Source organism: Phyllobates terribilis, unplaced genomic scaffold (genome assembly GCF_046119375.1).
Source record: "Phyllobates terribilis strain yellow unplaced genomic scaffold, ASM4611937v1 Scaffold_1__5_contigs__length_1240528914, whole genome shotgun sequence".
In the NCBI taxonomy this organism is placed as follows: Eukaryota; Metazoa; Chordata; class Amphibia; order Anura; family Dendrobatidae; genus Phyllobates; species Phyllobates terribilis.
Window position 1 is genome coordinate 417,510,431 of NW_027362761.1, and position 23,550 is coordinate 417,533,980.

A 23,550-nucleotide genomic window follows, 5' to 3' on the forward strand; every position below is an offset into this window, starting at 1 on the left:
CCTGCAATGTAGAGTCAAGATAACCAAATTCTCCCTATGATTTTCTCCCTATGATTTTCTTCTTATGATTTTCTCCCTATGTTCACCATTGAGAGATCTAGCTCAGTGGTTTGAGCTACAGCCTCTAGATACTGAGATCCCAGTTGGAAGTAAGTTTGAGTCCTGATGAGATCATAGAAGAAAGAAGAGGTGTGTAATATAATTTAATTTATTCACTTGCAGCGCCCCCACCCCCTGAAGAGGAGGAGCTATGGATCGATGAAAACATCAGAGAGGTGAGTATAAATAGATCCCGGGAGAACTGCTGTGATGGGACAGTTGGCAGCTATTCTACTGTAGCCTATGGGTCAATACAGAAGGTGGGTAGTGGAGGGTGAATCGGCAGGACTAAGGGTATGCAGAAATCACAGAATTGCAAGAGAAATGCCCAATATGAACAGATGGTGAAGCACTCCGAACTGCAACTGAACTCTAACATCTAACATCTAAATACTAAGAAACAGGTTTGTTTCTAACTAAGCCTTAAAAGGCTTAGGGAGATGATGTCACGGAGACATGCCGAGCAACTTGTAAAACCCGAAGGGGGGAAGGAAGTCGAGCCCGACCTACCTAGGGTTAACAGACACTAAATTTATGAAGTTTATATCAAGGGAAAATATTGTAACCAACGTGATTTTATTATTATATTATATGATTGTTAGAATATTGTACTTATCAGTTTTAATACTAGAATAAACAGTATTAATGAGAACAAATACTGATTTCCTGAAAACATAAATCTCATGTAGTGCAGCATACAATCTAATTAGCTAAATTCTGTTACTTGTGTTTTTTCATTTCTTTTAATGCATTTAGTAAATTATTTTTTATGCATTTTTTACACTGTGATTATTTTTTTGGGGTATTTCAAGTTTTAATTAAAATTACTTTATTTTGGAGACTTCTTGTTTGCTGAGCTTTCATAAAACCTTATTGATAAAGTCTTGAGTGAATTACATACGTTTTTACTGCATTTCCAGATGTTCGGTTTTTATAAATGGATTTTTTGTATCTCATTCAAGTCTATGGGGAAAATTCACAAATAAAATGCACATCTACCGCAAGAGATTAACATCCTGTGGACTTAAAAAATGCATTTTAAATCAATTCTACAGCTTTAAAGAAAGCACAATGGACATGAACTTTAAATAAATCTCATCCTCTTTGCTGGAACTGTCATATGCTGCATTTTTTTGTGCACAAAAATACTCATCATGGGAACTTGGCCATAGACAAAGCAAACTTATACCAGACAGACTTAAAATGTGCCAAATTAATTAAAGTGTTTTTATGCTGTTTAATAAATCTGGTCTATTTTTAGACTGTCTAGTCTAAGTTCATACTATTACTTCACTCACTTTGTGCCAGAAACTTGCATCAAGAATTTGGCAAATTTTTTAACACATGGCATTGTATATTAGTGCACACCCGAGTGAAATCAATCCCCTTTTTAGCAAGGTTATGCACCCCTGATAGACAAGGGGCAGAAATTGACTAAAAATCACAGGTTCCGGTTCATCAAAACGGCATTTTGTACATCAGTCTTGATGAATAGTTCTCTGGAGTAACACGTGCCAAATTCATTAAGAGTTATGCACGTCTTAATGAATTTGGTGCATCTTTCTGCCATGTTAATTGGTGCCATGTTTGTTTGTGATACTGAATATGGCTCATCAATGCTGTGGTTCCTGTATGGTTCACAGTCTAATGATGGCTGGTAACAACCACTCAGAGCATCTCCTTACCATTGTTAAGGACATGCTGGGAGTTGTAGGTTTATACAATATATGTGTATATGGGTCTGACTTGACATTACAATTGATTGCTGTGGTAAGCTTTGTTGGAGTAGTCATATACTGATGATGGTTCTGGTGATGTATTCATGTACTGATGATGGTTCTGGTGATGCATTCATGTACTGATAGTGATTCCGGTTATTTTGGTTGTGTATTCAAGTACTGATAGTGCTTCTGGTGCTTTATTCATGTACTGATGGTGGTTCTGGTGATGTATTTATGTACTGTTGATGGTTCTGGTGATGTATTCATGTCCTGATAATGTTTCTGGTGATATATTCATGTACTCATGACAGTTCTGGTAATGTAATCATGACATGATGATGGTTATAGTGATGTATTCATGTAATAATAGTGGTTATAGTGATGTATTCACATACTGATGGTGGTTCTGGTGATGTACTCATGTACTGATGAAAGTTCTGTTGATGTATTCATGTACTTATGGTGGTTCTGTTGATTTAAATATATTCAAAGCTTATGGAAAGCTAGGCATTTATAGTTATGAACATTATATTTATCTTTGTTTATCAATTCTCTATATCAGCAAGCAGATATTAGCTTAGATATAGTGTTTCAGTGGATAGTATCACACACGATTGGCTTAGGCTAGATTCACACTTGCGAAAACTCTGGCGCATATTTATTTGTCTCCTAATAGACGTTACTTTCATCAGGCAGATTCCTTTGACTATAGTGGGGTCTGCTTGGTTTCCACTAGGGTATTTGTCAAATGCTGGACATCTTAACTGAAACCAAACAGCAGCCATTATAGTTAAGCTATACTAGTGTCTATTGACCATACTTGGATTTGACAATTCAATTATAGGATGTAAGGGATGAATATAGCTATTTGTCCCTGGTATCATGTAAACAGTCAATGAGTGATTTCTATATCGAATAGTGAAATTGCACCCCCTGGTAAACCCCCCTGGTACCCCTAAAGTACACAGTTTTTTTATTTTGCTGGTATTTTATTGCTGAAAAAGGTAACAATTCTTGTGGAAGAGCTTGTTACCTGAACGATTTGGGGTAGATGTGTTAATGCTCCTATTATATTACCTCATTCTCTGACCCATTCATTTGCTGGGGGCAACAAACTACGTTGTCCCAGCCATGGCTCTATATAGTGCAAGGGATCAAAGAATCTCAGGTTCAAGTTTCCTATGGGGACCGAAAAAAAGGGAAAAGTAAAACATAAAAGTCTAAAAATGTTTAAAAAATAAAAAAAAGAAAATATAAAAGAAACTGAAAAATTGCATTACCCCCTTTTTCATAATGAAAAATGAATTAAAAAATTAAACATATTTGGTATCACCACACCTGTCCGATCCATCAAAATATAAAATTGTTTAACCCATACGGTAAATATCGTAAAGAAAAAAATTAAACTGCCAAAACTGCTGTTTTTTTTGTTGTTGCATCTCCCACCAAAAAAAATACAATGAAAAGCAATCAAAAAGTATAATTTTTTAATCCACTAAAATAGTTGAAAAAAAATATACATGTTTTGTATTGCTCTAATCGTACTGACTTGACAAATCGTGCTGCCAGGTCAATTTTACTGCAACATTAATGCTGTAAAAATGAAACCTAAAAAGCAATCAAAGAATTGTGTTTTTTTTCATCATTTTACCACACTTGGATTTTTTTCAATATTCCAGTACATTTTAAATACACAGTATATCACAAAAGTGAGTACATCCTTCCCATTTTTGTAAGTATTTTATTATATCTTTTCATGGGACAACACTGAAGATATGACACTTTGATACAATGTAAAGTAGTCAGTGTACAGCTTGTATAACAGTGTAAATTTGGTGCACCCTCTACATAACTCAACACACAGCCATTAATGTCTAATCCGCTGGCAACAAAAGTTTGGTACACCCCTAAGTGAAAATGTCCAAATTGTTCCTCATGTGTCAATATTTTGTGTGGCCACTAGTGTTGAGCAAGTATGTTCTATTAACCCTTTCGCCGAGTATGCTCGGGGGTCTTGGTCGTCTTGGTCGGGGGTCCTCTTGTGTGGCAGTCTCCTGCACTTTCCATCACTTATTTAATTGGGTAAGCTAGGACTTTGTATGCATTTCTGTCTCAACGACATGTGCGTTTAATGAATGTGCTCCCTTATGGTTGCACCCTTTTGCACTTAATACACACTGTTTGATAGAGTGATTTAATATGCACCAGCATTGCCCTTTTTCACTGATGACTATCTGTGAACATTTATGTATCTGATATACAGACATCAGGTCTGATTGATGTATTGGTCCAAGTGTATGGTTCTGTGCAGCACTGCACACACATTTTTTATGTATCAGTGTCTGTTCTGTCTATGTCTTACAGTTTTGTACACCTTTTAATAGATTTGAATAAAATTTGGATTTTAGTCAACCAAACTCCGTATGTTCTCTCCTAAATTCAATAAATGCTATTTATGGAGTCTTATAGGGTTGCATAGTCAATACTAATCGACCTTGCTCCCGGATATTCACATGTATAATGCTGTATCTGGGATTATATATACTAATTTGTGCTCCGAGTATTTATAGCTGCTCGGTGATGGTTGAATCACTCCCGTGTGCATGATTTGCAACTGTTTGACAGCTTTATTACATGTGAGGAATGTCTATTTCTTACACATTCCTCACATGTAATAAAACTGTCAAACAGTTGCAAATCATGCACACGGGAGCAATTTAACCTTATCACCGAGCAGCTATAAATACTCGGAGCTTGGCCCGAGCATACTTGGACAGAACATACTCGCTCAACCCTAGTGGCCACCATTATTTTCAAGCACTGCCTTAACTCTCTTGGGCATGGCATTCACTAGAGCTTCACAGGTTGCCACTGGAATCCTCTTCCACTCCTCCATGATTCCTCCGTGAATTGATATCGGTTGCAGAATTTAGAAGGGAGGGAGAGGAAGGGGGCTCCCTCTCCCCTCCGATCGGCGCCCCCGCGACGTTATAACACAGGTACTTTAGATGCAGTGACACAGAAGCACAGAGCAGCCAATACAGGGTTAATAAACATGGAAAGTTTATGATAACAATCTCCACGCAGGGAGTAACAGGGGAAAATATGGGGAAATAGCAGGTATTAGTCTGTAACTGACAGTTTACAGTTTAACTAGATGTAGCAGAGTCAATCCGGTAACAAACGACAGTTTTTTCACTTAGCTGACATGTATCCTCTACAAGGCAGTTGCCAGCTGGTGCTGGTGACGCTGTCTTCAGGCTTCCCCGCCCAAACAATGCTCCGTCTTCTGGCGGCAGCGGGCGTTTTTACCCGCTGAGCCCCTAGTCCATAACAGTGCACCCCACGTGCTCTGCTCCACGGACCCTGCATCTCTTCTCCCTACAGTCAGCTCGACTCCTCTGGTCCACTGCACTCGGATCCCTTGCTCCAAGTCCTGTAGCCAGGAGCCTGGACCCTCTCACACTGCTCTGCTCCGCAGGACCCAGCTCTGCTTTTCCGCGCAAACGTCCTCGTCTCTCCCTCTCTCTCGTCACATCAGGAGTCCCTCTGTCACCTGACCTCCCAGCTCTCCCTCTCGACACACCCCTTGCTTCCCTGTCACATTGTTAGAACCCTCCTGTTAGTTTTTTCTATCTTGTGTTTTGCGGTCACATGACCATCTGCCTATATATTCCAGCTCCGCCCATCTGGCTTTGCTGGACTTCAGTGTTGTTTGACTGTCTCTCTAGCCAGGTGCTTCGGTGCCTATCTCTGTCTAGTTCGCTTGGTCCTCTGGGACCTCTAGTACTTTTTGTCAATTTGTCTTTTGTGCTCTGCAACAACTTCTGTTTGGGAGGTGTCCCATTTTTGTCCCAGTCCTTAGTTCTTTTAGGGACCCCTCCCTTAATTCTATAGGTCTTCGTTCAGACTAGCCGAGGACGAAGGCGGGTCTGTTCACTAGGAACAGGCAGCCCGCTACATCGTAGGGATTCAGCTTAGTCTTACTCTAGGGACAGCTTTCTCCTATCTTTCCTTAGTTCTTGTTGCAGATCGTAACAGTAAGTCCAGCCCAAACAAAAAAACTAAAAGGAAAGAAATTCGGGGATCAGTATGGTTTCTGTCCAGGAGTTGGCTCAACGCCTGCAGGGATTGTCTCTGGAGGTGGCCGAGCTTCAGCAACACGTGAGTAGCTGTCCTGGAGCGCATTTTGTTGAACCCAAGGTAGGACTGCCTGATTTTTTTTATGGTAAACAGCAAGATTTTTTTTCCTTTAAAAATGCTTGTTTGTTATATTTTCCTTTTCTCTCCAGCCTAATGATCCGTGTTTAAGTTCTGTTGAAGAATTTTTTTCTGCTATGGGGCTATTATATGATGATCCTGATCGAATCTCATCTGCTGAATCAGAACTTAAAAGTTTGAATCAGGGGTCAGATGATGTTGAAAATTATTGCACACACTTCAGGAGATGGGCTTCAGAAGTTAAATGGAATGATTCTGCGCTAAGATGTTTATTTCTTGCTGGTCTGAGTGAAAGGGTTAAGGATTTGCTAATTGCATTCCCTGCACCTGAGACTCTGCAGGAAGCTATGCAGTTAGCTGTTCGTGTGGACAGGAGACTGAGGTCCAGGGTTAATGATGTAAAAACTCCTGTAACTTCAGGTCCTAGTTCCCAGAAAATCTTCTCTGACAGCGGAGAACCAATGGAGGTTGGGGCGATGTCACTCCGCTCTCAGGAAAGAGATCGGAGATTCGCCGAAGGTTTGTGTCTTTATTGTGGTAAAGATGATCATTTGATTAAGTATTGTGAGCGTCATTTAAGTAAAAAAAAAAAAAAAAGGTCAGTTACGCCCGTATAGCTTGTTTACGCTCTGCAGGAGTGTTTCTTTCTGGGAGTACTACTCTGCAGGGAGATTTGATTGAATTTCAGGTATTTGTGGATTGTGGTTCAACACTTAATGTGATTGATAAAGGGTTTTTGGAAAACCTTAAATTGAAATCCAAACCTTTGTCATCACCTATTTCTGTGGTTGCAATTGATAACACTCCTTTGAAATGTATTACTCACAAGACTGCTGCATTTCCTCTCACTATCAATGGAGATGACCAAGAAATTTTGGACTTGGTTGCTTTGGATAATTTGCCCTCTCCAGTTGTTCTAGGATTGTCTTGGTTAAGACTGCACAATCCTTTATTGGACTGGTCTACTAATGTGATTAAGTCTTGGAGTCCGAAGTGCTATGATAAATGTTGTAATGGTCGCATTGCGGTTGTGGAAAAGGGGGAATTACCTGTACCTATTCAAGATTTTTGGAGGGTTTTTTCAGAGGAGGAGTCGCAAGTTTTACCTCCTCATAGGGATTATGATTGCGCCATTGAGTTTGTTCCGGGTGCTACTCTTCCCAAAAGTCGCTTGTTTAATCTGACTATCCCTGAAAGAAAGGCCTTGGAGGAGTACATCCTTGTGCATTTTTTTCGAAAATTTTTTCGGAAACCGAATTGAATTATGATGTTGGAAATCGGGAGTTGCTGGCTATTAAACTTGCGTTTGAACACTGGCATCATTTTTTGGAGGGCGCTAGATTTCCTATTCAGGTTTTCACAGATCATAAGAATTTGATCTATCTGGATGCTGCCAAGCGTTTCAATGCCCGTCAAGCTAGGTGGGCCCTTTTTTTTTATCGGTTTCATTTTTCTGTTACCTATATCCCTGGTACTAAAAATGTTAAAGCCGATGCTTTATCTCGCAGCTTCTCTCCTACGGTCGGTGCCGAGGAGGAGGAGAGCATTTTGCAGAAAGGAGTTGTGGTGGCGGCTTTGGACTCCGTTTTGGAGAATGGGATTCTGAATGCTCAAGATGATGCTCCATCTAACACTCCCCATGGGAGGTTGTTCGTGCCTAGAGCCTTTAGGAGAGATTTGCTTGTGGAGTGTCATGAGTCTCGGTTGGCAGGTCATCCAGGAGTTTTGGAGACTAATAGACTTATCAGTCGCAGTTTTTAGTGGCCTGGATGGCAGAAGGAAGTCATCAAGTGGGTGCGCCAGTGTACTGTGTGTGCTAGGTCAAAGGCTTCACATACTCCTGCTGCGGGGTTGCTTTGCCCTCTGGAGGTTCCTAGTGCGCCTTGGATGCATCTCACAATGGATTTTATTACGGGTCTTCCTGTGTCCGAGGGTTTTACTGTCATCTGGGTGGTCGTGGACCGTTTTAGTAAGATGTGTCAATTGGTTCCGTTCATTAAGTTGCCCTGCGCCAAGACACTCGCTAAGGCGTTTGTTAAGGAGATTGTCAAACTCCATGGCATTCCCACAGATTTTGTTTCTGATACAGGACCTCAGTTTGTGGCTCGCTTTTGGCGTGCTTTTTGTGACAGGTTGGGAGTCCATTTGTCATTTTCGTCCGGTTATCATCCTGAGTCTAATGGGCAGACTGAAAGAAAGAACCAGGATGTTGAACAGTTTTTGCATTGTTTTGTGGCAGACAATCAAGAGGTGTGGTCTGAGTTTCTGCCTCTCGCAGAATTTGCTCTTAACAATCATACATCCTCCTCTGCTGGGTGTTCTCCTTTTTTTGTTGTACTGGGAGACATCCGTCTTTTGGTTCGTTCTCCAAATTAGGGCCGGAGGAGGAGAATTTTTCCGGTGATTTGGAGAGAGTTTGGACTAATGTACGTTGCAACCTTCAAGAGGCTAACAAGAAGTCCAAGAAGTATTTTGACAGGAAACGTAAAGAGGTTTTGTTTACTGTGGGTGACATGGTTTGGTTGTCCTCGAAGAACCTGCGGTTGAGGATTCCCTCTAAAAAACTGGGTCCTAAGTTTGTGGGTCCATTTAAAGTGCTTCTGGTTGTTAACCCGTCTGCTGTTAGGTTGGATGTTCCTACTTCCTGGAAGATTAATCCTGTGTTTCATGTTTCCTTGTTGAAAAAGGCTGACGTATCTGATAGGGACGCCACTGTCACAGTTCCTCCTGTGGTGGAAGACGGCGAATTTGAAATTTTACGTATCTTGAATTCTAGATGGCATAGAGGGAGATTACAGTATCTTGTCTCCTGGAAGGGTTTCGGTCCCGAAGACAACTCCTGGGTAAGGATGGATGATGTCTCTGCTCCTAGGCTTGTTAAAGCTTTCCACAGGAGGTTTCCGGATAGACCTGGGCCTGGAGGATCCGGAGGATCCTCATAAAAGAGGGGGTACTGTTAGAACCCTCCTGTTAGTTTTTTTCTATCTTGTGTTTTGTGGTCACGTGACCATCTGCCTATATATTCCAGGTATGCCCTTCTGGCTTTGCTGGACTTCAGTGTTGTTTGACTGTCTCTCTAGCCAGGTGCTTCGGTGCCTACCTCTGTCTAGTTCGCTTGGTCCTCTGGGACCTCTAGTACTTTTTGTCAGTTTGTCTTTTGTGCTCTGCAACAACTTCTGTTTAGGAGGTGTCTAATTTTTGTCCCAGTCCTTAGTTCTTTTAGGGACCCCTCCCTTAATTCTATAGGTCTTCGTTCAGACTAGCCGAGGACGAAGGCGGGTTTGTTCACTAGGAACAGGCAGCCCGCTACATCGCAGGGATTCAGCTTAGTCTTACTGTAGGGACAGCTTTCCCCTATCTTTCCTTAGTTCTTGTTGCAGATCATAACACACATGACTCCTCTGCTTGCAGTCTGTCTTCCCCCTGCAACAAGAGGTACGGACCCAGCAGTTCCGGATCCCTTGTTCTGAATGTACTTACACCCCGGTCTTCCCCCTTACACTCCCGCTCTCCTTTAACTCGCTATTCCACGGGCGAGAGTTCCTTCATAAAACATTCACATTCTTGGACTTTCTGCACGATACGGTACCATATGAATTGATCTTGTTCGTAACGGTGAGAAGGCACTCCTGCTGTTGTCCGTTCTGACCGGCGTAACTCAGTTTGACCGATGGGGGGTGCAGAGTCACTCGGATTTCCAATGTCCACCTGCCCGGTGGCTTCAACCGATGTTGTTCCCTCGCCGCCTGCACTGGGGACTGCAGGTAATCAATCGAGTGCTGGGGCTCGGAGGTAGAATCAACAACTCTTCTTCGTCCACATCGCGGCTTGGGGCAACTTTGACAGTTCCCTCTCTAGAAGCAGGTGATTCTTCTCCATCCTGGGGTCGCAGCATACTACGATGAACCACTCTGGTAGGGGCTCCTTCAGCCCCCTCGGGTTGAACTTCATACACAGGTCCTTCAGCGCCAGTCCTGCGCTTCACTCGGTGTGGGGTCCGTTCCTACCGCCTACTCAGTTTGCCTCGGGGCCGCCTGTCCCGAACCAACACCCGCTCCCCGGGCCTCAGAGCTGTCCCTCGAAGAGGCAATGTCTCATGATGTTTGAGCTCCTGAGACTTTTGTTGTACCAACCGTCGGAGGGTCTGCAGTCGATGCTGATGTTCTTGGACCCAAGAAGACACCCCCGTCCGTGGGTAGTCCTCCTCGGGATCCAGCTCTAACTCGGTGATCTCTCTCTCCTTTCATCTGAACAGCAAGGTATAAGGAGTGAACCCCGTCGTACTAGTCACTCGGTTGTTGTAGACCCACACCAGCTCGGCCACAAACTCAGGCCATCGTACCTTCCGATCTTCCTCCAATGCGCGGAGCATTTGGATCAGTGTCCGATTAAAGCGTTCACAGGCCCCATTTCCTTGAGGGTGGTAAGGAGTAGTTGGTGACTTCTCAATCTTGAACAACCGCGGCAGCTCTTCCATCACCCGGCCTTGGAAGCAGGTGCCTTGATCAGAATGAATCCTCTTTGGGCAGCCGTACACCCGAATGACGTCTCAGCAGATGGCCTGCGCAGCTGACTCGGCGGTCTGGTTTCTGGTCGGGGTCACTACCGCAAACTTTGTGAAGTGGTCTGTCATTACCAGGCAATGTTCATACCCGAGTTGCGCCGGTCCAACAGTCAAATAGTTGATCATCAGCACCTCCAAGGGGGCAGAAGTCACAATAGTTTGTATGGGGACCCGCTGCTCCGGGGGCTTTACCAGATCACAGCTCCGACATCTTCGACAAGTGTCTTCTATTGTTGCTCGCAGTCGGGCATGATACTCCAGCCTCTGCAACCACTGAAACGTCTTCTCTGGTCCGAAGTGAGCCCCTCTTTCATGAGCATCCTTAGCCACTACTCCGACCAACTTCTCTGGGATCACCACTTGCCAGGTGGTCCCGAACTCTCGCAGTAGCTGCACCCGTCGGTACAGCAGCCCGTCTCGCAAACACAGTCTCTCCCATTGTCCCAGCATTTTTAGTGCTCCCGAGGACAGGGTACTCCTCTCTTCTCGACTGGGGACTTGCCGCAAAGCCACCCATTGACGTAATTGAGAAACTTCTCTGTCAGTCTGTTGAAGTCGGATCAAGTCATCTCTTGGCCGTCCTAGCACTTGTTCTTCCAACGTCTCTCCGATCTGTCCCTGCGCCGCAGCCAGCGGTCCCACGAAACTTCGGAAGCTAAGGGTCTCATCCGCCTCCAAATCTTCATCGCGGTCATGATCAGGCCGTTCATATGTCACTCTGGAGAGGGCATCGGCGTGAGTAATCTCTGCCATAGGCCGGTAGGCGATCTTATACCGGTACCTGGCCATGCGAGCCACCCACCGCTGCTCCAGGGCCCCCAATTTCGCATTCTCCAGGTGGGCCAGCGGGTTGTTATCTGTTCTCACCAGTACTTCAGACCCGGACAAATACTCCGCAAACTTCTCGGTCATTGCCCAAACCAGAGCCAGCAACTCTACTTTGAAAGAGCTATAATTATCTGGGTTCCTCTGGGAGTCGTGAAGGGAGCGGCTGGCATACGCAATCACGCGCTCTTTCCCCTCCTGTACATGGGATAACACGGCTCCCAGACCATGTAGGCTCCCATCAGTGTGGAGTATGAAGGGTTGGGAGAAATCCGCATAGGCAAGTATTGGGGCCTCGGTCAGGGCCATTTTTAGGGCACGGAAGGCCTCTTCCTGGCTGCTTCCCCACCGAATCACCTGATTCTTGGAGCCCGCCGGCACTCCCTTAAGTAGCTCCAGCAAAGGGTTGGCTATGCGGGTGAAGTTCTTCACGAATCTTCGGTAGTACCCAGCAAGTCCAGGATGGCCCGAATGTCCTTCACTGTCTTCGGGGTAGGCCACTCCTGTACTGCGGCCACCTTTTCCTGGGTGGGCCTGACTCCTTCACCGGACACAGTATGACCGAGATATTCGATCTGTTTGCGGAACAGGTGGCACTTCTGGGGCTTCACCTTTAGGCCATGACTCTGTAGGAGACTCAGTACTTGCTCCTGTCGCTGGAGGTGCTCCTCGAAGGTGGCGGTATAGACAATTATGTCGTCAAGGTAAATCAGTGTCGCCTCGAAGTTCAAATCACCCAGGCACCTCTCCATCAGACGCTGGAACGTCCCGGGGGCGTTAGTCAGGCCGAAGGGCATCCGATTGAACTCGAACAGTCCCATGGGTAATATGAACGCCTTCTTCACACGGTCATGTTCGGCCACGGGCACCTGCCAGTACCCACTGGCCAGATCCAAGGAGGAGAATTATCTTGCCTTCCCCAAGGCCGACAGGGACTCTTCGATTCGGGGTAGTGGGTAAGAGTCCTGTACTGTACAGGCATTCAGTCGTCTATAGTCCACACAGAACTGCAGGGTCCCATCTTTCTTCCGAACCAGGACAATCGGGGCTGCCCACGGACTCTGACTCTCCCGTAACACACCATTCTGTAACATATGGGCTAGCATCTCCTTAACCTCTTTATACATCTGGGGAGGTATCTGCTGGTATCTCTCCCACACTGGGGCAGCGCTCCCAGTAGGAATCTCATGGGTAATAGCTTCGGTGCAACTTAAATCATCCTCATGGCGAGCAAAGACTTCCTGGTACCGCTCCAGCACATCCTCAACCTGCTTCACCTGTCGAGGTGTAAGTCCCTTCAATTCAGCCCGCATTCATTCTAGGATTCTTCGTCCCCCCTTTGCACTAGCCCGGTGGGGTTCCGGCGGCAAGGTGACTGCCAGAGTCCAGGGGTCTCCTCGTACAGCGGACAGCTGTACCACATCAGGTCGCACCAACTTCTCTGGCATTCCCAGAATCTGGCTTATTTCCACCCTGGGAGGGAGTGTGAGATCATCTTCGCCCAGGTTAAGACACCGCACTATAACATTGCCACCCTGGATGGTGGCCAGTGTCCAAGCCACCAAGAGTCCGGGGGGTACTTTGTCCATCGATGTTGGTTCTATCTTAACTTCAACCCCCTCAAGAGGTGTGCAGGCCCGTGCGGATAATGTGAGTACAGTTTGTCCGGGCGGTAAGGTGAGCGCCGTAGCTGCTGGCACTATTATTTTCCCCAGGATCTTCCCTTCACTCGACGTCTCCTGAGCCTGGGCAACTCGGATTAGTTGTTGAAAGACCCTCCTTTGGGGAGTTTGCGGGTCCCACTGGTCTAGAGGAATCTCCTTCGGCTCACTAAGCAGGATTTGCCCGATCTCTTTCAGCACATTGATTCCGAGGGTCACCGGGGGTCCACTTCCGGTTCCCCCAGCAACCAGGACAACTCCTTTTTTTCCCACATCTTTTCCACACACTCGTATCTTCATCCACACCACCCCTGTGACCAGGATGGGTAATTGATTAGCTGCCATGAGTCTAATTACTGGTCCCCATTCAGGCCGCGCTATCTTTGGAAATTGCTGTTGAAAGTAGGCTTCTGTCATCGTAGTCACCTGGGATCCCGTGTCAACCAGGCAGTGAACAGCCCGACCGCTTATTTCGGCCCAGACAGTCGGGCTGCTGGAATCTAGGTCCTTGGGACTTCCTCTTTTTCTTTCCCCTTCCTCAGGCTCCGTGCTGTGTCCCCCGATCACGGAGCCCACTAGTTTAGCGGCTGTCGTGACAGGGGCCGCCCTCGGCTAGCACAGCCACTGGTGTAATGTCCTGCGCCTCCACACATCTAGCAGGTCGTGTCTCTGTCTGTGTAGGGCTATCTCCCTCCTATATCGAACTCTCCTGCAGGGGGGGTCCTGAATTCAATTCTTTCCATAACTGGGGCAATCAATCTGGGTATCTCTGGGTCGGGGCAGGGTTCTTCTTGAGACTGGACCATTCATCCTGCATCTCCTGTATCTCCTTCCACATCTCTCGAGCCCATTCCGGTTCACCTGCAGGCGGGGTGGGTACCTCATCACTCCGAACCATCCCTGCCAGGGCCGTCACCCCCATCTCCTGCTCTCTCAAACGTGCCTCCGCCCGCACTTCTAGAAAAGTCATACATGGTTTGGCGCGCAGGCGCTCCCATAAGGCCTGCTTCAGCTGCACATCCCTGAGGCCTTCCACAAATTGGTCCCTTAAGATCACGTCAGGGGAGCCCATTCCCAAATTCCCCATGTCGTCTTTTCTAGCGATATAGGCATGCACCCTCTGTAAGGCATTAACATACTGCGTCACAGTCTCCCCCTCCTGCTGCACTTGGTGAAACAGTCGTATCCTCAGCTCTCCTACATTGGTGGAATCCCCATGCATTTCCTCCGTATCTGTACCACTTTTTCTACAGTATCTCGGTCATGGGGAGGGTGGTACATCACGGACTGTTGGGCCTCGCCGTCCAGGGCCAGTATGGCTATTTCGGGTTGCATAGCTGGGGTCATCGGGTGCATACGTAACATACTCCTAACTCTCTCAACCCAGTCCCACAGCATCATATTGTCCCCGGTGAACTTTGGGAGATTGCTGAGCAAGGCCCCCAGTGGCAAGCTAGATTTAGGGACTCCCAGGATGGACTGCTCTGCAGTGTCTGTGTCTAACGACTGCATCCTGCTGACCACGCCAAATGTAACACAGGTACTTTAGATGCAGTGACACAGAAGCACAGAGCAGCCAATACAGGGTTAATAAACAGGGAAAGTTTATGATAACAAGATGAATCTCCACGCAGGGAGTAACAGGGGAAAATATGGGGAAATAGCAGGTATTAGTCTGTAACTGACAGTTTACAGTTTAACTAGATGTAGCAGAGTCAAACCGGTAACAAACGACAGTTTTTTCACTTAGCTGACTTGTATCCTCTACAAGGCAGTTGCCAGCTGGTGCTGGTGACGCTGTCTTCAGGCTTCCCCGCCCAAACAATGCTCCATCTTCTGGTGGCAGCGGGCGGTCTCCGTTTTTACCCACTGAGTCTCTAGTCCATAACAGTGCACCCCACGTGCTCAGCTCCACGGACCCTGCATCTCTTCTCCCTACAGTCAGCTTGACTCCTCTGGTCCACTGCACTCGGATCCCTTGCTCCAAGTCCTGTAGCCAGGAGCCTGGACCCTCTCACACTGCTCTGCTCCGAAGGACCCAGCTCCGCTTTCCTGCGCAAATGTCCTCGTGTCTCCCTCTCTCTCGTCACACCAGGAGTCCCTCTGTCTCCTGACCTCCCAGCTCTCCCTCTCGACACACCCCCTGCTTCCCTGTCACATGACTCCTCTGCTTGCAGTTTGTCTTCCCCCTGCAACAAGAGGTACGGCCCCGGCTGTTCCGGATCCCTTGTTCTGAAAGTACTTACACCCTGGTCTTCCCCCTTACAATGTCATCGCGAGGGGCCGATCGTTGCCATGGTGACCCGATGTCATCATGATGACATCCGGGTCACCAGGGCTAGCAAGCTAGTTAAATCATGTGCAGGGGCAGTGCAGCACTGATGGCTTATAAAGCATTGCCATGCTTTATAAAGCCATCGGACTGCAAAAGTAAAAGTCTCATAGAGGGACTAAGTAAAAAAAAGTAAAAATATTTTTTACAATATCAAAAAATAATAAAAATAAAAGTATATTGTACCCATAAATAAGTAATTATACAGTACAGACCAAAAGTTTGGAGACACCTTCTCATTTAAAGATTTTTCTGTGTTTTCATGACTATGAAAATTGTACATTCACACTGAAGGCATCAAAACTATGAATTAACACATGTGGAATTATATACTTAACAAAAAAGTGTGAAACAACTGAAAATATGTCTTATATTCTAGGTTCTTCAAAGTAGCCACCTTTTGCTTTGATGACTGCTTTGCACACTCTTGGCATTCTCTTGATGAGCTTCAAGAGGTAGTCACCAGAAATGGTTTTCACTACACAGGTGTGTCCGGTTAGGTTTAATAAGTGGGATTTCTTGCCTTATAAATGGAGTTGGGACCATCAGTTGTGTTGTGCAGAAGTCTGGTGGATACACAGCTGATAGTCCTACTGAATAGACTGTTAGAATCTGTATTATGGCAAGAAAAAAGCAGCTAAGTAAAGAAAAATGAGTGGCCATCATTACTTTACGAAATGAAGGTCAGCCGGTGCGAAAAATTGGGAAAACTTTGAAAGTGTCCCCAAGTGCAGTTGCAAAAACCATCAAGCGCTACAAAGAAACTGGTTCACATGAGGACCGCCCCAGGAAAGGAAGACCAAGAGTCACCTCTGCTTCTGAGGATAAGTTTAACCGAGTCACCAGCCTCAGAAATCGCAGGTTAACAGCAGCTCAGATTAGAGACCAGGTCAATGCCACACAGAGTTCTAGCAGGAGACACATCTCTTCAACAACTGTTAAGAGGAGACTTTGTGCAGCAGGCCTTCATGGTAAAATAGCTGCTAGGAAACCACTGCTAAGGACAGGCAACAAGCAGAAGAAACTTGTTTGGGCTAAAGAACACAAGGAATGGACATTAGACCAGTGGAAATCTGTGCTTTGGTCTGATGAGTCCAAATTTGAGATCTTTGGTTCCAACCACTGTGTCTTTGTGCGACGCAGAAAAGGTGAACAGATGGACTCTACATGCCTGGTTCCCACCGTGAAGGATGGAGGAGGAGGTGTGATGGTAAGGGGTGCTTTGCTAGTGACACTGTTGGGGATTTATTCAAAATTGAAGGCATACTGAACCAGCATGGCTACCACAGCATCTTGCAGCGGCATGCTATTCCATCCGGTTTGCGTTTACTTGGACCATCATTTATTTTTCAACAGGACAATGACCCCAAACACACCACCAGGCTGTGTAAGGGCTATTTGACCAAGAAGGAGAGTGATGGGGTGCTACGCTAGATGACCTGGCCTCCACAGTCACCAGACCTGAACCCAATCGAAATGGTTTGGGGTGAGCTGGACCGCAGAGTGAAGGCAAAAGGGCCAACAAGTGCTAAGCATCTCTGGGAACTCCTTCAAGATTGTTGAAAGACCATTTCCAGTGACTACCTCTAGAAGCTCATCAAGAGAATGCCAAGAGTGTGCAAAGCAGTCATCAAAGCAAAAGGTGGCTACTTTGAAGAACCTAGAATATAAGATATATTTTCAGTTCTTTCACACTTTTTTGTTAAGTATATAATTCCACATGTGTTAATTCATAGTTTTGATGCCTTCAGTGTGAATGTACAATTTTTATAGTCATGAAAATACAGAAAAATCTTTAAATGAGAAGGTGTGTCCAAACTTTTGGTCTGTACTGTATATTACTCTTCAGTTAACACCGTAAAAAAAATTTATTAAAAACTAGGCAAAAAACAATGATTTTTCATCTTACCGCCAAACAAGAAGTGGAGTAAAACACAATAAAAAGAATAACTGTAATTAAAACTGTAATCACTGAAAATGCCATCTTGTCCCGCAAAAAACAGGGTGCCATACAGCTCCATCAGTGTAAAAATTGAAAAGTTATAGCTCTCAGAATATAGTGATGCAATAATAATTCTTTTTTTTATAAAATAGTTTTTATTGTGTAAAAGCGCCAAAACATAAAAATATGCTATAAATGTGGTATAGCTGTAATCATACTGACCCAAAGAATAAAGTTTCCTTATCAATTTTACCACACGCGGAATGGCATAAAACCCCCCCAAAAAAAACAATTCCTGAATTGCTGGAATTTGTTCATTCTGCCCCCCAAAAATCGGAATAGAAAGCAATCAAAAAATGTCATGTGCCAGAAAATGGTACCAATAAAAATGTCAACTCGTTCCGCAAAAAACAAGTGCTCATATGTCAACAAAAATAAGGAAAAATTAAAGCTCTCAAAATATGGTGATGCAAAAATTAGTTTTTGCAAAAAAAACCTCTTTTAGTGTGTGACAGCAGCTTAACATAAAAAAACTATATAAATCTGATATCGCTCTAATTGCACTGACTCAAAGAATAAAGTCGTCTAATCACTTGTACTGCATGAGGAACTGCGTAAGAAATAAATAAAAACAATTCTTCACCTGCTGTTGATTTGTTCATTCTTCCTCCCAAAGATTGTAGTAAGGCTCGGCTCACATTTATCCTGCGCTCTGCGCTGAGTGCTTACACCGGGATTTCCGTGTAAATCTCTGAAATACATGATTCAGATGGAACCATATTCCCTGTAAAGAGACAGATAGAGGCACTGTGGATGCCGTCTGGCCTATGATCAGGCTGTGTCCATCTTTTTGCATAAAAGTGCGATCGGCCACAGTTTTGTGCACCTCTGAAAAGAAGTACACCGCTGAACAGAGGCCAATCGGAGTCCAGAGTAACTCTGCTGCCTCATTACAGTGAATGGATTGTTCTGGGGTTTCATCTGAATCATGTCATTCGGAGATTTAGATGGAAACCCCTATGTAAATGCTCAGCGAAGAGCGCAGGATAAATTGGATCCCAAACATTATATAAAATGTTCCCAATAAAAGTTTCAACTCAGTCCGCAAAAAAAGCAAGTCCCCACTCAGGTCCATCATCTCTTAGCGGAAATATAGGGGGCTCCACGTTACTGGTAGTACAAAGGATATGGAAAAAAGCTATGGCTCCTCGCCCCCCAAAAGATATCCAGCAAATTCTGCACTCCTAAATCCAAATGCCCCCTTTCTTCTGAGCCCCACAGTGTGCCTAAACCATTTTTAGCGTCCACATGTTTGGCATTTCTGTAGCAATGAGAGCCCACTTAATTTACGGGTGCATGTCTTCAGAAGCACAAGCTGGGCATAGCATACTGGTCACTACAACGTACTGGGCACTATGATGTACAGAACCTACAATAGCAAATTTGCAATTTTCACTCAGCAACATCCACTGCTGCTTGTTTATGGAAAACACCCATGTAGTCAAAATCATCACTACACCTGTAGATAAATTCCCAGAGGGGTATAATTTCCAAAATGGGGTCACTTGAGGGGGGATTCTGCTCTTCTAGCACTTAGGGGCTCTATATATGGAGTCTGCAACTATTCTAAGAAAATCTGTGCTCCAAGAGGCAAATAGCGCGCTGTCCCTCTCGAGTGGCTAAGCAGTACTGTGCCCAGTGTCAGAAAGCTTTTGATATTTTTTTTTGTTGGCAGGTGGGGGGATCAAATAAGTGCAATTCTGAAATATCAATAATTTTTTTGTTTATAGCATTTATTGTAGAGTTAATCAATTCCATATTTTAATAACCAAACATTTACAGATGCAGCGATACCAATTATGCTTATTTGTTTTCATTTCTTTTTTTAATGCGGGAGAAGAAGGGGTGATGCATTTATTTATTTAATTTATTTTTTTACTTTATTTTTAGTTTCCATAGCGGATTTGAACATAATCCTTAACTTCACTCCACATGACTTCTATATCTAGCTGTAAGAACTGGCATCCATTGTTTTAGTAATGCCAGACTGACCAATGTGTTCTCACCGCTGGAAGAAGACTTTTACGGATGTGTAAAAAGTTTTTTTTCAGATATGTTTTAAGTAATTTCTCTATTTTAAGGGGTGAGAAGTGGGAAGGCATGATTACTATTTTATATACCGGTATATTTAAAAAAATATATTTTTCACTTTTACTGACTATGCAGTGTGCAACTGTCAAATCATTGCTCTGTCTGCTGTGCTTTAAATACTTAAAACTTACTTAGTTGTGCTTTGCCGGTAACTACTGCCTTTGCAGCAAACAAGATAGATACATATCCATCATGCAATCCCATCAGAGAGGCATCTGATTAACTGCAGATTTATTCTTTAGCAGGACAATGACCCCAAACATACTGCCAATGTCATTAAGAACTATCTGCTGTGTAAAGAAGAAGGCGTCCTGGAAATAGTGATATGGCCCCCAGAGACCAGATCTCAACATCAGCAAGTCTGGCTGGGATTACATGAAGAGACAGAAGGATTTGCGCAATCTTACATCCACAGAAACTCTGTGGATAGTGATCCAAGATTTTTAGAACAACCTTCATTCGAGTTCCTTCAGAAACTTGATACTTTGATGCTCTCTTGAAGGCAAAGGGAAGTCACACCAAATATTGATTTGATTTAGATTTCTCTTTTGTTCACTCACTTTGCATTTTGTTAATTAATAAATAAAACTACGAACACTTCTATTTTTGAAAGCATTCCTACTATGTAGTATTTTTTCTCTCTTTCCAAAATCAAAACTTTTGCTTAAAACTTTTTTAAGGTTACAAACCTCTCTCACCATCAAAGTCAGACTTTCTTCCTGTATAGTTGCCTATCTTTGCTGTACTACATGTCAGGTTTTACTAATTGCTCTACTACCTCACTGGCATCATCATCAAAGGCCCTTTAAGATCCATTTGGACACACCCATAAGTCTGTGTTGTCTTCAGTTGCAGTTTGTTTGGAGTTTGCTATTATCCAGTGTTTTCAGCTGTAACCATCTTTTCAAACTCCTGTGATTTTTACAACGTGCATCATCTGCTCATCCGACTTGTTTATTAACCCATCATTTGCTTTAACCATGATGAACTGTTATTTAGAGACTATTGATATTATGCTGTAACCATTTTTGCATTCTCCTGTGGTTTCTGCAATGTGCATCTAATGCAACCTGCTTTATTTTATCCGTTGACTGCTGTATGCATTACAAACTATTATTTAAAGACTTTTCACAATATTGTCATCCCTGACAATTCGAATAGTTTCTGCAATCTGCATCCACTGCTACCTGCTGATTATCCCATCATCTGCTGTGTATATTACGAATTGCAATCTGGAGACTATTTACATTCCGCTGTAATCATCTCTGCAAAACCTCTTTGATTTAGTCAACTTTCATTTACATCCTGGTTCAGACCTGCTAGTTAAATCTTCACCTACTCTCCATTGTTTGTTTGCACTCTTGTCTCTGTGGCATCTCATGTGTCCTACTTGGAAGGACATGCTGCTCTTCTCTCCTATGATGGATGCTGTAGATACTTGGTGAAGGTCTGTTTCTCCCACTATTGTATATATTTCCCACTGTAAATAATACTACTAGAACGTATAAGTTATAGTAAAGTAAATGGCAAAATTCTCACTTTATCTTTGTTGTGTCTATAAGTTGTGGACAAGAATGGACAGCCTCCTGTATTTTTTCTTTCTTCTTCTTCTTCTTATTATCATTATTCGTTACCAATACTATTATTGTTAGTCCAAAGGTATTTTTAGATCTAACTTTAAGAGGAAAGTGTAACAGATTTCTCAACATGTAACACTAGATGGCAGTATTTCCTTGAATACGTTCATTTTACACCATCCATTTACTGATTGCTTTCTTAATATAAAATCATGTGGCTAAATGAAGATTCCCCTAGAGAAAGTAAAAAAAAACATTTTAGAAATTATTAGAAAACTGAAATGAATTTGAAACCTTTTGCAATAATTTTTATCTGATTTTCTTGATGTCAAATATCTATCATTTACTACAGATATACAGTCGGATTTATTTTCATTTTTTAATACACACAAAATGTAAATAGTATGACAATATTGACCTGCATTATATTGGATGTTTAAAATGATCCTTGAGCAAATGACATAGAAGTCTGTACTTTGTCATACACAATGTAAGCGATTTGCCTAAGCATTTATGCCAGAATACGCAAAACACTTTGAAAACAAGCAAAACTTTTGTTCAATGCGGAGTTGCACAAAAATTTGGCGACTTTTGGTTTGAAGCAGCTCCTCCAAAATGAGTAGAGCTTGGAAAAAGCTAGGATGGGGTATGCCGGTCAAATTCAGCAAAAGTTCTAGTGTTTCTTCTGCCAGAAATGCTACTCTATTGACTGGAGTAGTATTTCTGGCTAGGCACACGCCACAGAGACGATGAGCAGAATTTATTTGTGGCATGCGCATCTTGAAATTGGCATATCATACTCATTGGCAAATTAAATTGGCATATCATACTCAAGCGAAGTATTTAGTACATAAGGGGTTCTCAAGGAATTAAATAAAATGTGTCCCTTATATAATTCCGTGTCAGGACGTACTGCAGATTGAAGACATACAGCTCCCGAGACCTGTGTCTCAACTGACAAGGGCTGTGTCACACATACCTGTCAGCCGGGAGCAGGGCTGTGATTTGTGAAGAAATATATCTATTCCTTGCTGAGCACAATGAGATTATCTCCAGCTTCATCCTCCTCAATGATTATTTGGTTTCCAGTTGGGCACAGTCAGTTTCTGTGCACTGCTATGAAGCTGTAAGTCTGACAAAAGGAATAAGAGGAGGCTGAAGCAGGAGATCTCCTTGCCAAGCACAACGTGGGCTAAAACATTTTTCTTCACATTACATAGCCGTCCTCACGACCGACTGAAATATGTGTGATACAGCTCTTATCAGTTGAAACACAGTTCTCAGAAGCTGCAAGTCTTCAGTATGTAGCCCGTCCTTACACATGAATAGGACAAGCTGAAGTTTGAATTATATTTGGGATGCCATTTTATCTCATTCTTGGAGAACCTCTTATGTATTACTTTATTTTCCAATTAAATCTTTACTACCGTACAAACCCTTATTAATAGCCCAGGGTGCAGCAAAATAAAAACAAACAACCATGCTTGCCTCCTAGACGACACTATGCTTACAAGCCCAGCGATATGTCTCCCACTGGTCCTCTTACTTAGGCAATGTCACTTGAATGTTGCAGCCAATCAGTGGTCATTGATCAGGTACAGCCTTCATTATGCCATTAGACTGTGAGAAACACTGTCACTGAGGCTGGCATGATGTGTTAGTTAGATGTATAGTTAGTTATTCATTTTACCCATAATCTGGGTATATGGTCTTGTCATTGAACAACACATTTCAGCAATTCATTGTCACCAAATTAGCAATTGTAAAAGTGACCAGATATAAAGTTTTTTACCCTGTTATGTGCATCTGAGTCTGGGCTCAAAGCAGGGTCCATAAAGGCATGGTTGGGTGAGTTTGGTGTGGAAGAATTTGACCACCCCGCAAAGAGCCCTAACCTCAACCACATCACTCACCTTTGGATTTAACTAGAATGGAGATTTCCCAAGACAAACTCCAAAAAAAGGTACAGTGCTTCAAAAGTTACAAAAAATGAAGTAGTGAAAAGACATACATCCAAGGCAAAAATGATATAACTAGTGTTGAGCGAGCACTAAAATGCTCGGGTGCTCGAAGCTCGGGCTGAGCTCACCGTGATACTCGGGTGCTCGACCCAAGCAACGAGCCCATACTATGGGAGACCCGAGCATTTTTGCGGCGGCACCCGCGGCAGTCTGTAGAAAGCCTAAAAAGTGCCCAAAATGATAGTGACAGTGCTCAAAAGACATGGGGACAGCATGGGCATCGCCCCAGGAAGCATTTCTGACCCCAAGGTCACTGCTGTCAACAACGTGGTCAGAGGTATTAAGCCACTTTTACGGGCTCACAATAAAACGTTCAAAAACGAAACTGAAATGGTTTTCCTGTGAAATATGTTAAGGAACTTCCTTTCCAGGGTAAAGACTTGTGTATAAGGTAAAATAAATAACCAAACACAAAAATACTCCTCCACACCTTGGG